Genomic DNA, 18,639 nt, shown 5'->3' on the forward strand with positions numbered 1-18,639 from the left:
GACCGCAAATTTCGCAAAAATTGCAACGAAATTACATTTCTCAGGAAATTTGCACGCCGTAATAATCGATCGCTGGATTAAATGCGCTTTCAATGCATCATCATTCCTTTCATCCACGAGTTTTACACAAATTTGTAGTCATCTTTTCTTCAACAAAATGTTGATTGCATCCCACTCGCGCCAAATTTAAATTCGAACGTTTCAGCAATTTAAAATTGAACCAAAAATTGTTTTCAAACTTATTTCATACCTCTTTTGCAGAATATAATTTATATTTGAATCAAATAAATTTAGCAAGTAAATATTAAATCACTTGCGAGTATATTTTATGCCGAGATTAAATAATTACAATAAATAAGAATTCTCATTTCCTTCGAGAGAAAAATTAATCTTAAATTCACCAACTCAGATTCACAGAATTTACATGATTGAAATTAAAATTGAGACTTTAAAGGCATTCTTTATTTCTTTATATCATCAAACGTCAAAGTTTTATCTATATAATAAAAACAAATTCTCTAGTATTGAGAAAAAGATATTTAAAAATTTATTTGTGGAATATTTCACTGAAATAGATCTTCATTTAAATACGGTGAAATAAAATTTTATTCCTAGCAAATAAAACAATTAATAAAAAAATAGTATATTTCGCAGAAATGTATATTTCGTCATTGTAATTAAATTTTTTTATAACCAATAAATATTGGAGAAAACGTCACGAGTAACAGTTTTCGAATATTTCGAATATTTCAGCCTTTTTCCTCAGTTCTATTACCAAACACATAATTCCAAAGAATCGAGGCCAGGTCATTTCCGAGGAAGAATCGGAAATTACGAAGGTGATGTTCGCCCATGAAAAGACTTTACTGTTCTGTTCAATAAAGAAACTCCTTTCATAAATTGCGGCATGCGCCGTGAGATGATGTACACGCTTCTACGATACCGCTTCATGATATAGCGGCGTTGTTACACGTGGCGTATGAAAAACGCGCACGCCCACGTGCCCGTCCTTTTTGCACGACCCCAATTGAAACGCGTTAGTTATGCGCGCGCGTACATGCGAGGAATTCGCCCCGGGCTCGGCACAGCCGGGCGCGAGCAGCAAAATACGCGCGTCGTGTAATTCCGCGCGACCTATATTCTAATAAACTATTCGTTTGACGTATCCATCCCCCCCCTTTTTAAAAAGATTCTCTCTCTCTCTCTCCCCCTTCTCGCTTCCACTTTCCCCCCTTTCCCGCCTCTCTTTCTCTTTCTCTCTGTTTCGCGTCGAGAATGTAACATCGATCTGTCTAGCACGCTCTCGACAAATCTCTCGTCCATCTGCGCAAGCGGCTCGCTTTTAATCCGCGCGACAGATCTCTCGTCGGGTATTAATGGATATCCTATTGCGAGCACTTTTTTTCATGGATTCTCCTGATTCGCGTGTTAACGAGTCCGGCGGTAATTACGCGCGCCTGAGAGGAATTTTTTAAGGGACGTGACGAAGGAAGAGTTGCGCCGCGGGATCGATAAACGGATACCTTGGATATTCATGGAGAAGTTATTCGGACATCCATTGCGAAACGCGCACTACCAGGATATTCCATTATGCTATTAACGCGGCCTTCTGATACAATTTAGCAACGTAGTTAGATACTCTTGTTCTAATGTTCGCTGTCAAAGAGAAGCTATCCTTGTTCCAGAATACCACGGCGCTTAAATTTTAGGGTGTCATCAGCAAGGAGGGCTCGAGCTTTCGCCAACGTTTAATCCTTACGCGTAACGTGTCGCGATCTTAAATAGCTTAGCTCCTAAAAGTCTGTACTAGTCTCAAGAGCCTTTTGAATTTAAGCTAAGGTTCATAACGCGAAAGAGATATAAAAGCAGCTCTCTCTCTCTCTCTCTCTCTCTCTCTCTCTCTCTCTCTCTCATTAATAAATACAGATATTTTTAAAAATATAACCAGGTTACGTAAATTTACACTTGGGATTCCATTAATTTTTATTTGTCAATCGTAGTTTGCGTAAGGTAATCGTTAAAGCGTGGAGTGCCCTCGCGGAGCAACGTTCGATGGATCCTCAGTTGGATCTCATGGTATAATTTCTTGGATTATTCATACTCTGCTCCGTGAGATCCGCACAAACTTTCCGTAGTAAAATTCAACGGAAGCGGATACGGGGCGACGGTTGGGTCTAGTGAAACAAGGGGAAACGGAAACGCGCGGCAAGAGGGAGACGAAGAGGAACGAAAATGGAGAGAAAAGGGGAGCGAGAGAGAGTTTCTCTTGCTTTCTCCATTTCTTATGGGGGCGGACGGTAAAAAAGGAGCGACGAGAAAACTCTTTCTTCGAGTGGCTGGTTAAGAAGTTTTATAAGTTGCCGGCATCCGCGGAATGCTGAAAGGTCAATCAATTTTACGCGATCTTCCGCTTTCTCTCGCAATGCATTTTCCGCTCCTTTTACGATCGCGGATCCGATTAGAATATCATGCAAAAGGATTGGACGACAACGCGTTTAACGGCGTTATGTATTTATGGTCCGATTAAGGTCATTCAACGCGGTATTTTCCCTTCTCGCGAGAGCGGAATAACGTTTCACCGCGGCTCGAGTCAACGACGAAGAAAGACCGAGTTTACGTGTTTGAAAGTAGAATCCCGATACGCGGGAATCGCTTCGGATCCTTATTTCCACGCGAGAAGAGACGCATAAGAAATTTCCTCTTTTCGTAGAATCGGAGAATCCGGTCAATCCGTCGATAAAGTTCTCAAATAAAACGCGCTGCGAGACTCTCTGACGTTCGCTACGTTAAATGAAACTGATTTCCACGCCGGGGATAAAGGTGAAATCGCCAAGTTTCGATGTAACGTGGCTTTGTCCGATCGATCTCAAAAGAATTTATCTGGAGAGCCATACAGAATGCCGCGCTACTTTTGATCGAATTTATTCGGACGAGTGATATTTCATTCTCATTTACCTAAATTGGATTCCCTCCGTATTTGATATACCCGCGCGCGGATAACGATGCCTTGTCCTCTCATTCAAATTGATCAATTTTGCAGAAAACAATGGAACGCGAAAGTCAAAAGAATTGAAAAGCTGACGCATGCGTATCGCGCGTCAGAAGGCAGGAGAGTCGCGGATATAATAAGCGCGAATTGCGAGGCCGTCAATTGCGGGAAACGCGAACCGGTTAAAGCAATTAACGCGAACAGAACCGCCACCGCGTCCTCTAATTTTTTTTTTGGCCGCTGAAAAACAGCTAACGGAATCCCTTCCGAGCTCTCGCAATTCGATTTCCTTGCGCGAAGCCGCACCGCACGGGCCGCAAAATGTTATTTCCGCGTTCGCGCGGACCATCTGTGCGTTTCTGTTTGAGTCAAATTCGCGTTTAATGAAAAAATACCTCGAACGCTTGCGCGAAGCTATATATCCCTGTATAACAGCGATAAACAAAAAGTACTTTACAGGCTTTGCGAGCGGGAGCGCACATATGCCGAAATGTTACCGGGAAATGTTACAGCAAGACTGTCATGCTTATCCTACGAAAAATTTCGAGAATTACGCGAAATTTCATCTGCTGCAATTGACGATATTTTCATCGATTTGTCGACATATGAGACTTTCGCAAAGATTTTCTTAAAACGACAATAACTGTCGGACAATATAAATCAGCCGAGTTAACACAATAATAATATTATAAAATACAATTTTTTTTTATTTTATTTGTGCATGCTTACACACGTATGTTTGCATAAATTATATTTATAGTACACATAATGTACAATCATCTAGTCTAGACCCATAAAATATTTAATATAAATTCTTAAAAAAATAACCATATTATTCAAATTAAATAAAATGTTCTTTATATTAAATAAAATGTAATTTATGTACGCAAAAGGATTTAAAATAAACTATTCAAATTGCTACTGCTGTCTTACTGCTAATTATATTTACCCAAAAGCTTTTTTCAAATTTTAAGAAAGATAAATTTTAAAAATTGCTCGAAATATAAACTAAATTGCCATTAATTATAATATGTTGACGACAATGTTTTTTGATATTTTTAACGCTTATTTTGCGTTCAAGTCATTCCTGCCAGATAGAAAAAAAAACACGAAAATTCGGAGCGATTTCATTTAGACTCTAACTCCAGTTTACCGTAGCACAAACTGGAACGAATATGGCGGTGCACCAGCGCGTATAAACTTGTGTATTTTATGATTTTTCTGTATCGTTGGGTAAAAAATACGATCTCTGTTATTATTTCAAATCGTCGCGAGACTAAAAGTTCAATTTTTGTAATTGAAGTGTATTCGTAATGAGGTTATTTAAAAGACACAGATTATTGTAAAGTTTTAGAAATTGGAACGTCTCGACATAATTGAATAGAATCTTTGTAATAAGGAATTTACCCACAAATCCGATAACGGCGTTTCATATAACTGCATTTACTACGTTAAAAGATGAATTTACCCTTAACAGAGATAACACGGAGAAAAACAAGAATTTCAAGACAAGATTAGTTTCCGCGAACAATGTGGTCCAGCAGATCTGGTAGCGCAGACTTCTCTTTGAATTGTTTATATTAATAATTCTCTCTCCATAGGGCAACATCAAACGCACGCTAAAATGTTTCTCTGTCCCAGTAAAACGTCACTCGAGTAGTTACGTACTCGCGGCCGACGAGATGCTTAAACCAGGTTATTGAGTTCGTTCCAGTTTTTGGCGCAGTAAACGGACTGTAGACTCGGGCGAGCTCATTTTCATCCCATACGCGTGTGTGTTTTATTCAGAGACACGAGGTAAGAAACAAAGGGGCCAAAGCAAAGACCTCTCCAAGCGTAAAAACCGGAAGGGTGGTTCCGCAGGCTACGCTCTTTTTGAAGGTAAATAACCGCCGAAAGGCGATATCGACGCTGAACGTAAAAACGAAATACGAGCGAAGTACGAACGATACCTTTAATAAATCGCGAAAAGTCGAAGTGGAGGATGGATGGTAGAGATTATTGATAGATAACTCAACTTTCAAGGTAACCATTAACAGACAACTCCCAGCTGTCGAGTGTGAAAGCTGTTAATCTCACTAGAAAGACGTGTTATTTAAAAAGAAATTGCAAGAATAAAAATGTGAGGTAATCGCTAAGTGATCGCCAGACTTAATGTAATTAATTTGTAATTACGTACAGAAGCACTGCTATCTAGTTTTTTGACCCGATAGCACTGCTATCGGGTCAAAAAAAGTGAAATAGTGACTATTTCTTGATAAAAAAAAAAATGACAAAAAAGTAATTTCAGGCATCAAAATAATTAAAAAATTTTAATCAAATTTTTTAAGCAAAAAAAATAACTTATTTTTCCTAGATTTATTTTTTAATATCCTTACATATTCTTTTCATAGTATTTCGAAGTTTATAATAAGGGAAGAACAGAAGTTTGAACATACAATGCGAGTACCTCGGAATTTCATTAAATAAAATACATAGTTTTATTAAAATAAAAAGACTCAATAACTAAATAAATGTTTATGTTTGCAGCTGGAAAGTCGTCAAAATATTCGGCCACATAAAAATAAATAAATTTATTTTTGTGAGAACAAAAGAAATTAAAAATTAAATAAAAGTTACGCTTAGAAATATCTTTTTAGTATGATAAAGTGTCCACGATTAGCGAAAAATTGAGTATTTAGTGACAATAAACTCTACTCCAAGCTAATCGCAAAAAACCAAACATTTTTTGTACGTTTAGCAATTGCTTTCTTTGCATTTTTTTTGCGGCAGCGTAATAAATTTTATATCAGCTGCAAGGGTCTAGTTTTCAATTGCCGTGTAAAATAATCAGATACTGAAACATTGTGAACCCAAATAAAATGTTATCAAACGAGCAACAATAATAAAATAGAACGTTTATATTTTACAAAAAAAATCAATTCAAGAAAAAAGTTATCCAATAGAGTGACCAAATTTGGATGATAATAACTTTTTGATAACTTGACAAAAAAAGATGACAAAAAGTAATTTAAACGACTGACTGACAGCGCTGTTGTCATACAATAAATTGTATTAATTTATTTGATTGAAGAACATATAAATTCTAGTGGCGAACCACTAAAACCACTGCTATTCCATTCTCATACATATATATATATATATATATATATATATATATATATATATATATATACATACATATGTATATACATATACTATGGAAAAGAAAATGAATTTTTATAAAATACTGTGCAATTATATATTTCAGTGTCATAATTCGTAAACGTCACGTCTCTGAAATAATAAAAGTAGCCGATTAATTTTTTATTAGCTTTTTTTACAATCCTTCGAAAGCTTTTTTCGATCCGCCACAGCATGATGAAGATAAAAGCGATTTATTACTTTTTCCCCGTATTTTGAAGTTCTGACCGTGAGATCGACATGGCATAAATCGCGAAATAGTGCCGGCTGGAATAATAAAAATTATCGAACAGCCATCGCGACGGCTGATAGAGAGGAGAGAAAATTGAGAACGAGAGCGAGCGCTGCCTCTGACATTAATTAATCATTCGCAAAGAGAGCGGTCAAGTTACTCGAGTCTGATGAATTATCGCCACCTGAGGAGCCTGCCTCGGCGATATACGACCCGCCGTATCTGCCTACGATAATTCTCTTTATTCGAGCACGTCGTAGAATAAATTCGCTAACGATGTTCATTCGCGTTGCATTATTAACGTGGAATATCCCGACGCGCAAAGAGCAAATGTTTAATCCGCATGTTAGCGCAACGAGACTTTTCCGCCGGCTTTTTCAAAGTATTGTATAACACCGGAATCCACGTTTTCTTAGAAAAAATACGCTTGGTTAATATGATAATAAGAAAGAAACACAGTTATGAACGCGAAATGTGCTCGTCGAGCATGCTGATGCATAACGTGCGAGTGTCATTGAAATACCTATACTTGTAAGAATCGTATTCACATCTTGCACTTGACATGATTTAATTATGCGTCTCATATGAATAACACGATTGAATATACGCTGTTGCCGTAGTCATAGTTGATACTAAATTAAAAAGTAAACTTTATTTTCAATTTTGACACCTTTATAATTAAGAAATGATACAAATGCAATTGAGATTAATTTAAATTAAGTGCAATTCCCCGATGCAATTTAAATAAAGAATTGGCGAGATCATATTTTTAGTTTTTTTTGAAAATAACATGAATGAATGATGCTAAAAAAACGAGACCTTAGGGTCAGAAATAATGAATGCGTAGGCAGGTGTGCAAAGATATGCGCAGGAAAAGTATGTGTGAAAAATTTAATCAAAAAAGTATTCGGGGAGGATAACAAACGTGGGGAAAAATCTCATGCCTTCATTTGCGTTATTAAACATGACAAAAAGGAGAAATATGAAATAGACAGCGTCAGTAATATTATAACATCACGGGCACAGAATCTGTAATGCGAAATAGAACATATAGACATATCGATATGTCATAACACCTGCTACCATAATGTGCAATTATCGACATCACGAGCACAATTCTCCCTCACCCTCGTGCTTTGTGAAAGATCGACGGAATAAGGACCGAGTAACATTTGAACGAAATGCGAAACGTTAAATGCTATAATTCGCGCTTGATAAGATATTGAGATGCGATAATCGAAGAATAACTAATTGTTTTAGCAAGCAACTGAGACTTTAGATATTAACATGCGTAAATAACATGCGTATATAACGTATTCCTTGCTTTAACAATGTAAACTGCTGTTAAGATCTTTATAATTAATACCAGAATATCTAAAATAGCTTGCATTTTAATTTCATCAGATTATTCTAACGTCGACTTACAAAAAAAAAAAAAATATCCTCAACGAATATCTTCTCATTGAAGATCATAAAATATCTTCATGTATATCTTCATCGTCCAAAAAATATTTTTCTCTTATAACTCGCAAGATCAATATTACTTGCAATTATTTGTTTACAGAGGTGCAAACTTCAAAATTTGTTAAAAAGCACTGAACAATTTAAATGACGATCTCGTGTATTCTGGTATTAATGCTGCATATCCGACAATCTTGTTTCTCTCTTCTTGATAGACACGACCACTAACGTCGCTCTCTTTCTCTCTCTCCCCGATTCCACGGCTGCGTGCACATTGCCAAGAGAGAAAATACAGCACGCACGCGACTAAACTTCCTAAGCGCGAGCGTGATTTTTCACGTACATTGTTGCCCTCGAAGATCCCGGCCAGCATGATAGTCGCCAGCAAAAGCGTGTCACGTGTCAGACTCAAACGTGTGCCTTTCCCTGCCCGCGTCCAGAAGGGGACCCTCGGAGCTTTTCACTGAGAGCTTCGTTTCACAACAGCTCGTCGTCAAACCGCGGGGAGAAAACGAGACGGAAGAGCGGACGAGAGGACGATTGGAAGAGGTGAGAAGACTCGCGGGGGAGCGTGCGTGACCACTCGGGCGAACACGTTGGAGAAGATCGCGAGCAGGTTGACACCTTCAGGGAGGAGATCGCGCGCAGAACTGACACCTTACGCGCGCGGTCCAGCTACCCTCAGCATCCAGCGGTGGCGGCGGCGGCAGCGGCGGTGGCGGCAATCGAGAGGGATGAAGCCGAGCACGCGCGAAATTCTGCCCTCTTCATCCCCCTCCCCCTCCATTTGCCTCCTCCTCCTCCTCCTCCTCCTCCCTCCGATGGGCTGCAGCCACCCATCCACCGCTTCCTTTCCTCTTCGTCGCTCTCATTCTCCATTGCGACTCTCCTCTCTTCGGTCAACCTCTGCCGTTGCTGCTAGCACTCCACGCTCTTCGTTTCGTGCCGAATTCGCACCGCCATCCACGGGAATTTGACTTTACCCTTTACTGTCTACTGGGGTCTGTATTAATTTCACTGCCCCAAAAGTAGAGAACTACTGACACGAATATTATTTCCTATCCTCTTCCTTCGTAAGACAAAGTATTGTAATTTTAATTAAACGCATTTAAAACGTGTGTTTTAATGCTAAGAAGCAATTCTTCTTGAAAGAATTATTATAATTTAGCTGCAACCCATTTTTTGTCTATAATATTAATATTTAGGACATATTGAAAAATTATTTTAAAACTTTCCGCAAATTTATATAAACGTTTCATCTAAATATAATTTTAATATTCCATGTATATTTTACTTATATTAAAAAAATAATTTTAATATAAGGACGACAATATGATAATATAAGAAAATAATAAAGAGATAGAGACAAAAACAAAAGCAAAAAGAGATAAACGAGGATTCTTAGAGCAAAATGCAAAGTTGTGGCAACGTCTTCAAATATTATATATTACACGATTATTTCGCACCGATGGTTCCTGAGTTTCTAAGCTTCCTTCATATCTGCTCCATTTAGTTGTCTATCTTTCGATGATTTTATTCCGTCTTAATTAGCAAACTGCAGATTCAGTAAGAGTTTGAGGAAGCAAAAGTAAAGAGAGAGAGGAAGAATTACTATATTTTCCTCTGTGATTATTTGCAAAATTTAACAACTTTTCTTCGTGAAAATTATTACCGCAGCGTAATATGTTTCTCGCGAAGAATAATTACAATATTAAATATTTGCATTAAATACCGCGCAAATCAATATCTGATTAACGATAATTATTAACCATTCGTGCATTACGACGAGAATTTTCGATCCAATTTTTTAAAATATTATACCGTGTGTGCGAGGTGAAATAAAATTATTTAAATTCTTCTTTCTTTTTGTACAACGTGAGCTATTATCTACCGGAGTACTCGACATTTATTACGACCTCTTTGCAATTGTCCGGAACGAACACGCAAACTGTCCGAGCGCGCAAATTCTGTGTAAGTAATTATATCACACAATTGCATGAATATTGCACTTCGGGAGAAAAAAAATAATTGCTCCGAGTTTTTCGCAAGACAAAAATTTAATTTCCTTCGCGAGCTATTTAATGTACTCGCCTTATGCGTTTCTAATCCCGCAAGTTAAAAGGAAAATGTCAATTTTTCATGCAATTACGACTGTATTTGTATGATGGTGATTTTACGAATAGCTTTCATAATTTTGTCGTTCAAAATGTTATACGCATAATTTTATCTTTCAGGCAACATTGCTGCTACACAAATTAATAACAATTTTAATGGAATATATCACAGCACTGTAAAAATTTGCCAGCAATTCCCGTACGCTAAAGTTGATCTCCAGTGACCTTAAACATCTAGCCACCAAGGAGAGCTCGTACACGCGCGAAATTTCTCTCCTGCTCGCTCCCATCTCAACGAGAACAGCCCCTTTACGGCCCTATTTCGTCCAAGCGAGCGCCTCGCACCTACAAAGGGGCGTCGAGGGCTGAAGCCCTCCCTAATAATTATCAGGCAATGGAGGCCATATTGCGCGAGCCGATGACCCAGCGGTATGGAATATTCAAGCGACACTGGCGCGCGTAAACCAGACCACCTCAGAATCTAATTAAAATATGCAGCGGGAAAGACGTAATGTTAGCGCGCTGCCGTAAAACAAAGAACGGCGGAACGTAAAATTTTTAATTTTAGAACAGAAGAAACGAGACTAAACCTACATCGCGGTGGTCTAATGTGTTATTTCCTTTTATCCACAGCTTCTCTTTACATAAAAATGGACATTCTTAAATATTAATTATTTAACTTTTGAATAAAGTAATATTTCTAGTTTCCAGTTTCCGAAGGTAAAGAAATCTTTTCGAGATACTACGACTTCTCGCCGCAGCCCTTCAAGAGGAGATGAAAGACCGTTCCGATAGAATCCGAAGGCTGCGAAATCCGGCCGAGTGATTTCGTTTCTCGTCATACGTATCAGATGGCTCGCTCGCATGCGCACGAGCGTAGGTGTGTCGCTCTGTAATTAACCGGGCGCTGTACCGACCTACAATAATTACCCGGTAACGCTGGCCGACGGGGGATGAAGTGGACGGAGTGCGCGTTGCGTTGCATTGCGTTGCGTTGCGTTGCGTTGCGTTGCGTTGCGACCGATAACCCCGGCCCCGAGATTATTTAAACGCGCAATCGCGAGTGTGTCAGTTTCGATTATGTTTCCGTAACGCTACGAGGCGACAAATAAAGCCGACCGCGCGTCACTCCAATAGCAATTTAACGAGCTCACGAAACTCTTTGTCACCCTTCTCATTCGCCACCCCTCCCGCAACCCCGTAGTCGTATCCGTCCGCGTATCCGTTTACGTGATTGCAAAAGCATTTAATAACACTGGCACGATAAAATGCACAACGCGTACGCAATTCCAAACGCCGAATCGTGCCGTTACGCCCGAGGGGCGTAAACAGTCATAATGATCCCTTGGAGTCTATACGTTCGTGCACCGAACTTTCTCCATAAAGCGAGCCGTAAATCCCTAACCGACTCCATTCGGAACGGTTACTTCGCATTACCGCGGGATTCGACCGGCGACACGTTTCCGGGATTTCCGTACTCTTTGGATAACGGCGGTATCTCTCCGCGCTCGCATCAACGAGAAATGCCGGCAATTAACGCGGCCGGGAATATTAAAAACGTCATTAGCGCGCGCGGTAATTGCACGGACGCGAACACCGTCGCGCTTGTCCGCCTTAAACACGCCCACCGATTCGCTTCTCTCTCGCGGGATTTTAATAGCTCTTTTCCACGGTGTAATTTATAATTTCACTCGCGAATGTCAATACGACGAAATTATAGCGGGATAAAGTGTATTTGCGCGATACTAATAAGCAATGTTAAACATTACAGTCAAATCAAGCTCTCTCTTTGCGCAGGGCGAGAGAAACGCTACATTGATCCCCGTTTTCGACTCTAGCGAGTTTTCATAATAAATTTGCATTTTGCACAGCGAAATTTGTTGCACGCCTCATATTTTCCTTTCAAAACTGCAAGACTCTCTTTGATTTAAAATATACTTGTTTCCAAAGTAAGAAACAAACTGGAATATTTGACGTGTGCAATTAAAATGAAATATTCTGCGAGCTCAGTGATGGAAACTAAAATATGACTGGTGCGAAATCCATCAGATTGATGTTGATTGGGGCCGAAATTGGCGGGAGCGAATATAACGTATTTGAGGTGCGTCATTAATCCGTCCAAGCACGAGTAATTTTAGCGGTATGCTTCCTCCGGGAATGATAAATAAAGCCGTGCAATTTTGATCACGCAAGTAATGCAGAAAAAAAATTGAGTATTGCCTATATGAATCCGATTAAGAATTTTGCGTGTTCATAATTTTTAGAAAAATGTAAAACAAAAATTACGAGTATTCTCATCACTATTACAGATTAGGCGATATTTTCCCTGTTCCATTTGATCCAATTACTGCTTATATTAAATATTTAATTAAATAATATTATTCCACACGTTTATAATCTTTCATCTGTGCGTAAATTTTATAATTTAAAACAAATTGAAGATTGGACTTTGGATGTCTGTTGTAATTCTAAAAAGAAGAATAAGATGTTCGCGAACAACGGTAGAAATCCGTGCGGGTATCGATGTGAAAACAATAAACATCGAGAAAATCCGGGGATCGAATCAGCAAGCGAATCTCCGAGGACCGCGGGATTAAAATGCATTCGTTCGGCCGCGGAATCGTAGTCTGTCTGCATCTGCAAAGTGGAAGCGAAGTCTTCAGCAATTATCGCGGAATCCAACCGATCGTTATCCGTTTCTCTCCGGAGGACCGCGTCCAATTGTCTGAAGCGGACCGGATGCGGAAAAAGGGGAAAAAACACGGAAAAAAGACAGAGAGAAAGAGAGAGAGAAAAAGAAAGCACGACAAAGAAAACGATATCGCGCGACGAGGAAAAGAGCAAAAGAAGCGATTCCGACGGTTGGCCGCAACGGAGACACCTAGAAACCGTCGACGGCAGGGTGGCGAGGGTGGACGAGATGGAGAATAGCGTAAAAGAAATAAAAGAAAAGCGAGAACGAGAGACGGAGATGCAGATAAAAAGGTCTGATGTCTTTAGAGCGTAAGCTCGTCTTCGTGCAACATCTTTTCCACGGAACAGGAAATATACTCTTGTTTTAACAATTTTTGATGAACTTGAACGATAAATAGAATAGGAAAAAGTATGTGCGCAATCTACAAATAATTGTAATAATTATATTTTTTAGCTAGCGCAAAACAGACACGTTATTTTTTTTCCCAGAAGTATTGTTTGCCACTAGTAAGAATTCTTTTAATTAGATACGAGGCGAAAGGACGTAAGACCAACTTAAGTCTTCTCCATCAAGTATCAAGAATAGCACGTTCCTGTACCCAATTATTTTTACTCGTTCCAATAACAATTAATCGTACAAAGCGCGACGTGATCATTCGAAACGGTAGTTGCTCGATGTAGCCATTCCCTTACTATCCAATTACACAATGTAATTGGAGGCTTGACCGGAGGCGATCGCAGCGATGTTGTTTCCGCGCAAAGTTACATAGTTCATGCAGTTTACTAACGGAAGCTCGAGCACTTCCTTTGTAGCACTCCCATCCATAATTGTGAAGATTGTATCTCGCTCGTTTCTTTATTACGATTAAACGAACGGACGAACCAAATAATTTTGATAGTCTCGTTAAATCGGTATATGTATGTCACGCGGGTGCAGGATGCAATGAAGTAACGTTTCTTACTTTGATTACCTACGTGAACTTAGCTTTGATATTCTTTCTTAATTATTTTAAAATTTAATTATCGCAATTTCGGAATTTGTTATTTAAAAATGAACTCGAAGAATTCTTATTCCTCGTTCAATCAATTTTTCAATAAATCAATTTTTCAACTAAAACTTCAAAAACGGAAAAACAATAATTAAGTTTAATCATAAATATTATAAAATCGCAAAAACAACGAAAATAAAATTTTTTTCCGCATTAATCTGAGATTCCTTTGAAAAAATTTAATATTATTTTTTCTCTGTCACACGATACATTTACAAAACACGATTATTTTCAAGTAGCAAGTAATAAACAACGCGATGCTTTTAGTTATTTTGCATATAAAACACGCAAAATAAAACAAATTACCAGAATATTCATGAGATTATCTCAAACGTCCTGGCGCTTATTCGTTCCGGTCTTTTCTTTTTAATTAAAAAAAAAAGACTTATCTCTTTATTCTGTAGAATTATTTAGATCCTAACAAAACTTTTCGTGAGACAAACCAGTCTGTTGCGAGTGTACGCGTAGCAAGATTAATTAATTTGAAGTTTTGTTTATTAATATTCGGGTATTAGTAAACGTCGCATTCTGACGCAGAGACATCCTCGCCGTCTGCATGCCGTCATACCTTCAGGACCCTTCCGTCTGCGTGACATTAGAGCTCGTCCTTTGAGAGGAACTGCCGCTGCCGCAGTCAAACCCTCGTCGTAGCGAGAAGACGACGTCGACGACGACGACGGCGGTGGCGGCGGCAGCGGCGACGGCAACAACCACCTCCTCTACTTCGGCCAGGATTTATGGCAGCCCTAATAAACGCGGCAGCCGTAATCATTTGCATACTATGACCACGCTCCGGCGAATGCATCGGATGGCGAAAAGACGAGAGAGCCGGCGAGATATCTCGGCGAACAAAGGGCTTCCGTGCGACTACCCCCGGCCGCATCAGCTCACGCATCTCCGCGTACATCTTCCCATAGCGCTTGTATTGCGCAACGAGGACGATGATGTTTTGTCTAACGGTGCATCAACCCTTACGAGGCCGCGCGAGTTTCGGATGCAAATTTGCGACCCGCTTCCTCGCGCAGATAAGGATAGCGACCGCGGCGAATTCGAGATATCTTCGACGGTAATAATATAAATTATAATCTTTAATATAAAACTTGATAAAACGTGGGACCTCTAATTAAACATTAGTTTAATTAATATGGAAAACGTTAGTAGGTAGAAACATTATGGTTCTATGAAACTTGACACACTAAAAAGTGATACTTAAAAATTTATTTGTAATGTTTATTTCACCAAAATAAATCTTTATTTAAATACGGCAAAATGAAATTTTATTCCTTGCAAATAAACTAATTAATAAGAAAAATGAAATAAATATTTCATAGAAATGTACATTCCGTTGTCACAGTCAAATCTTTATAAGCGATAAATATTAAATAAAATACCATAAGTAACATTTACTTCTCAACGTTTCAACTTTTATCCAGTGCAAAGTTCTAGAAAGTAAAAAGTTAAAAAGTTATGTATATTTATGATATTTAGTTTGATAAAATTACTTGACACTCAATTTAATATTAAATATAATTTCAAAAGTATATCAAACTAATTCGACTCGAGAACTAAGATGTAAAAAAAATTCTCATCATCAAGTTTTGTATTAAAGTTAGAAAAATCAGAGTTCTTTGACAAGGGATTGAAAAAAAAAATTTCTCTTTAGATGCGAACAAGTGCTCACGGTGCAATTTTACTTTAATTTCGCAAAATATTGTTTTTAAATTTCATAAACCTTTTGTGTTTCTTAATAATACTGAAACGTGACATGTGCAAATTTGTAATTAAATGGTGAAAGACTAAACAGTTTCAATTTAATCAATTTTCAATTTTCATCTACAATGAGTCACCCATTGATGCAAAATTACCAAAGCTTCTCCAGTATGTAATTTATTCGAGGAACAATTTATCGATCGAACGTTAAACAAACACACACACACACACTCTCTCTCTCTCTCTCTCTCTCTCTCTCTCTCTCTCTCTCTCTCTCTCTCTCTCTCTCTCTCTGAAACATCTGAATAATGAAAAATAAAATATGTATGTACACAAACCTCTAATAATTTTACGTCAACTTCATAATTTTCCTAAGTAAAATGCATAAACATCGGTTTTTTTTTAAAGCTTATACGTAAAAAATTATGTGTGAGAAAATACAATGAGAGACTACAGCGACAGTCTTTTTCAGTAAGGTTTTGATAAAAAGATGACAAAAAAAGCGCGAGGAAAACGCGCGAGAAGAAGTTCATTGGCCGGAGGTAGACGGGCAAAAGTTTATCTCGAACAGTGCAGTTGACAGTTGCAGACAGTTCTGCGATGCAGAACGATTCGTCGTGCCCAAAGTTGTTATCACTAATGACTACGAGTTATCAGTTGCCATTCGATCGTACCTTTACCGTTTGTCGTGCACCCGCGATCCAAAATGCGTTCGCGCGTGACGTAAGGGAAGATAAGATGAAAAGATAAGAGCAATACGTGACATTGAATCACTTTGCACACACAGGTTGTACTAAACAAATAATTTCAGAAAGCAGATGAATTTAGAGAAATATCGTTTATCGTCTATCAATTGGTTCATTTCTCAATGATGTTAATTCGAGAAGTAATCTAAAAAAAAAAAAACTCTTTTCATTTAACGCCTTAACAATGAGCACCGAGATCGCAAGTTTGCGCGCTGCAAGTAAAGTGCCAACACAGGTCAATATATGGTGGCAAAGTCGCGAAGTAATTTCAGATGAAATCAAAGTCAAACATTATCGACGGCGCGGAAACCGGGCAAGATAAGCTCCTCGGTGAAGATACTCGGGCGCTCGGTTTTCCCCACCTCTATCTTTCTGTCCGGATGGAAATGAAGCGCGTTCGATCAAATTTAAATGCGCGAGCCGGTCCAAACCAATCAGCAGTACCCCTGCGAGTACACCCATTGCGCGAATTCTCCCCTGGATTCTCGGTTTGCGGCCTGCGGTCTGCGGCCCACGATATTGAACATCGCAAACTATGAGACATACCGGCTCAATAATAGAACGATATCTGTTCCACGTACGAAAAAGTCGAACTGCAATCGAACGGTTTTATAACTTCCTCACCGACTTTTCTTGTACTGCCGATTATTACCGAAAAACATCGCCGGTTATTTTCACATTTTGCCCGTAGAGTTTATCGTTGTAAAAACAAAATAACAGTAAAATTCACGAAGAGAAAAAAGGATTGCCTGTTATTAACGAGGTGAATATTTGCGAAATAAAGGATAGAGGTTGCTCGAACGCGATTTCCAATTAATTGTTGCGAAAACGAAGAGAAGACGAGAGAGAGAGGGAAAGATTTTGCGTGGGTGCATGAAACATAATAATTGTTATCTGCGGATTTACGATCCTTTTAATTGTACCTATAAAACGCTCGCGTACTATAACAAACTATCCTTTTACTCTTCTGTGTATTGCATTGCAAAATATTGAGTTTTCTTTTTTTATTTAAAATTCTTGCGCTCCATAGCACCGAAAGTAAGTCTGTTAAGAAAGAAATTGCTTCTCTAAAGATTTATCAAGCATTGTTTTCAGAGCTAAAATCTCGAGAAAAAGATAATTATTTTGGAATTATTATTATTATCAAACATCAATATCAATATTCTCCGACATTTGTACTAAAGTTTATTGTATAAGCAACTGTGAGATTAATTTTCTTGGAAAAGTACCAATTGTTTAATATAATTTTGTGACTATCATAATAAATACTTCAATAAAATAATAAATGATAAGAGAATAAGAGTATTGCAATTTATATCACTCACTGTCTGCTGCAACATCCCCGTGACATAACAGCCTCTCCCGTTGCTTGTACTTTGCACACACGCGACGCGATTCACGAAGATGGATAGCAGACCGCAAAATAAAGACTGTACAACTTGCCTGCCTTGGCACTTCACGAATATAATCGCGGAAAAGAGATTTTTGACGATAGAAATTCTTGTGAAAACCTTCAACACGCACGCGAGTAAATCTAACCGCGACGTTCATGATCTTACATGCGATCGAATTTCCGCGACGTAATAATATTCGAATAATGTGAGCTCTTGCACTTCTCGCGTTATACGATAATTTAATTAAATTCTATGTAACGACGGTATAATACGCAGCAAGTGAAATCGACTCAAGTAAAGTACGACTGTTTGACTTTCAGCAGTGCAGGTGTATCCTCGAGTATCTTTCTATCAGAGCTATTAGATTAAACGCTTACATCACTGTTTCACGTACAGCGACATATTTTTACAAAATGTATTTCTCTAATTTATATGAGATACAAAGCGCGGGGATTCTACTCAAAAGCAAAAATTGTTGATTTAAACAATACAGGAGGTAAATGTGACGTATTGTCAGAACAGCAACAAGCCACTTACCGAAAGTAGCGTTGACTTTTATCCCGCCGTAACTCATCCCGACTCAATTGGCCGATGTCTCGAGAAAAGCGGAGTATTGGAAATGGCGGCGACGCGATGCGGAGCGAAGAGAGGAGACGGAACAGTCTGGCTGATTATCCGATTATCCAGTTCTCCGGAACATTTGCAATTTACGTCTCAGAGTTCCACCCTTCCCTCGGGGAAGGTCGTCCCTTCTTCTGCTGTCTCTCCCCTCTGCTCGTCCCCGTATCGACGAGCCGTGGGAATTTTCCATTTCCATCTCGCGAGCGCGCCTTCCTGTCGCGCATTATTCTTGATCGAGAGTCCTCGTGGATCACGGTGGCTGCCATAGTTGACCTACACGAGTCCGGAGATTAACTCTCCAGCGGAGACTCTCACTACTGCAGGCATAAATCCTATTAACATAATAGAGACGACCTAATTAAGGATCGTTTACGGCCAATGTGTCGCGCCTTCTTTGAAAGGATATTCCCGAAGGGATTTGACGGCTAATCCTTCCGAACGCGACA

The 18,639-nt window shown here is 38.8% G+C and overlaps 1 protein-coding gene across 6 annotated transcripts in view; it reads right to left on the bottom strand.

Moving 5' to 3' along the window:
• The window catches only part of LOC105195147 (Down syndrome cell adhesion molecule-like protein Dscam2), a 176,347-nt gene that overhangs the window by 149,467 nt on the left and 8,241 nt on the right, over positions 1-18,639 (bottom strand). For 4 of the 6 annotated variants that reach the window (XM_039449987.1, XM_011160412.3, XM_026133467.2 and 1 more), the window contains exon 2: positions 18,110-18,525. The exons of 1 other annotated variant lie outside the window; for it this stretch is intronic. The gene's annotated coding sequence lies outside the window, so the exon portion shown is untranslated. Of the gene's footprint in view, positions 1-8,208; positions 8,535-18,109; positions 18,526-18,639 lie in introns of those variants that run through there. One more of the 6 variants, XM_026133464.2, reaches the window with a different exon arrangement.

Source organism: Solenopsis invicta, chromosome 5, assembly GCF_016802725.1.
Source record: "Solenopsis invicta isolate M01_SB chromosome 5, UNIL_Sinv_3.0, whole genome shotgun sequence".
Lineage (NCBI taxonomy): Eukaryota > Metazoa > Arthropoda > Insecta > Hymenoptera > Formicidae > Solenopsis > Solenopsis invicta.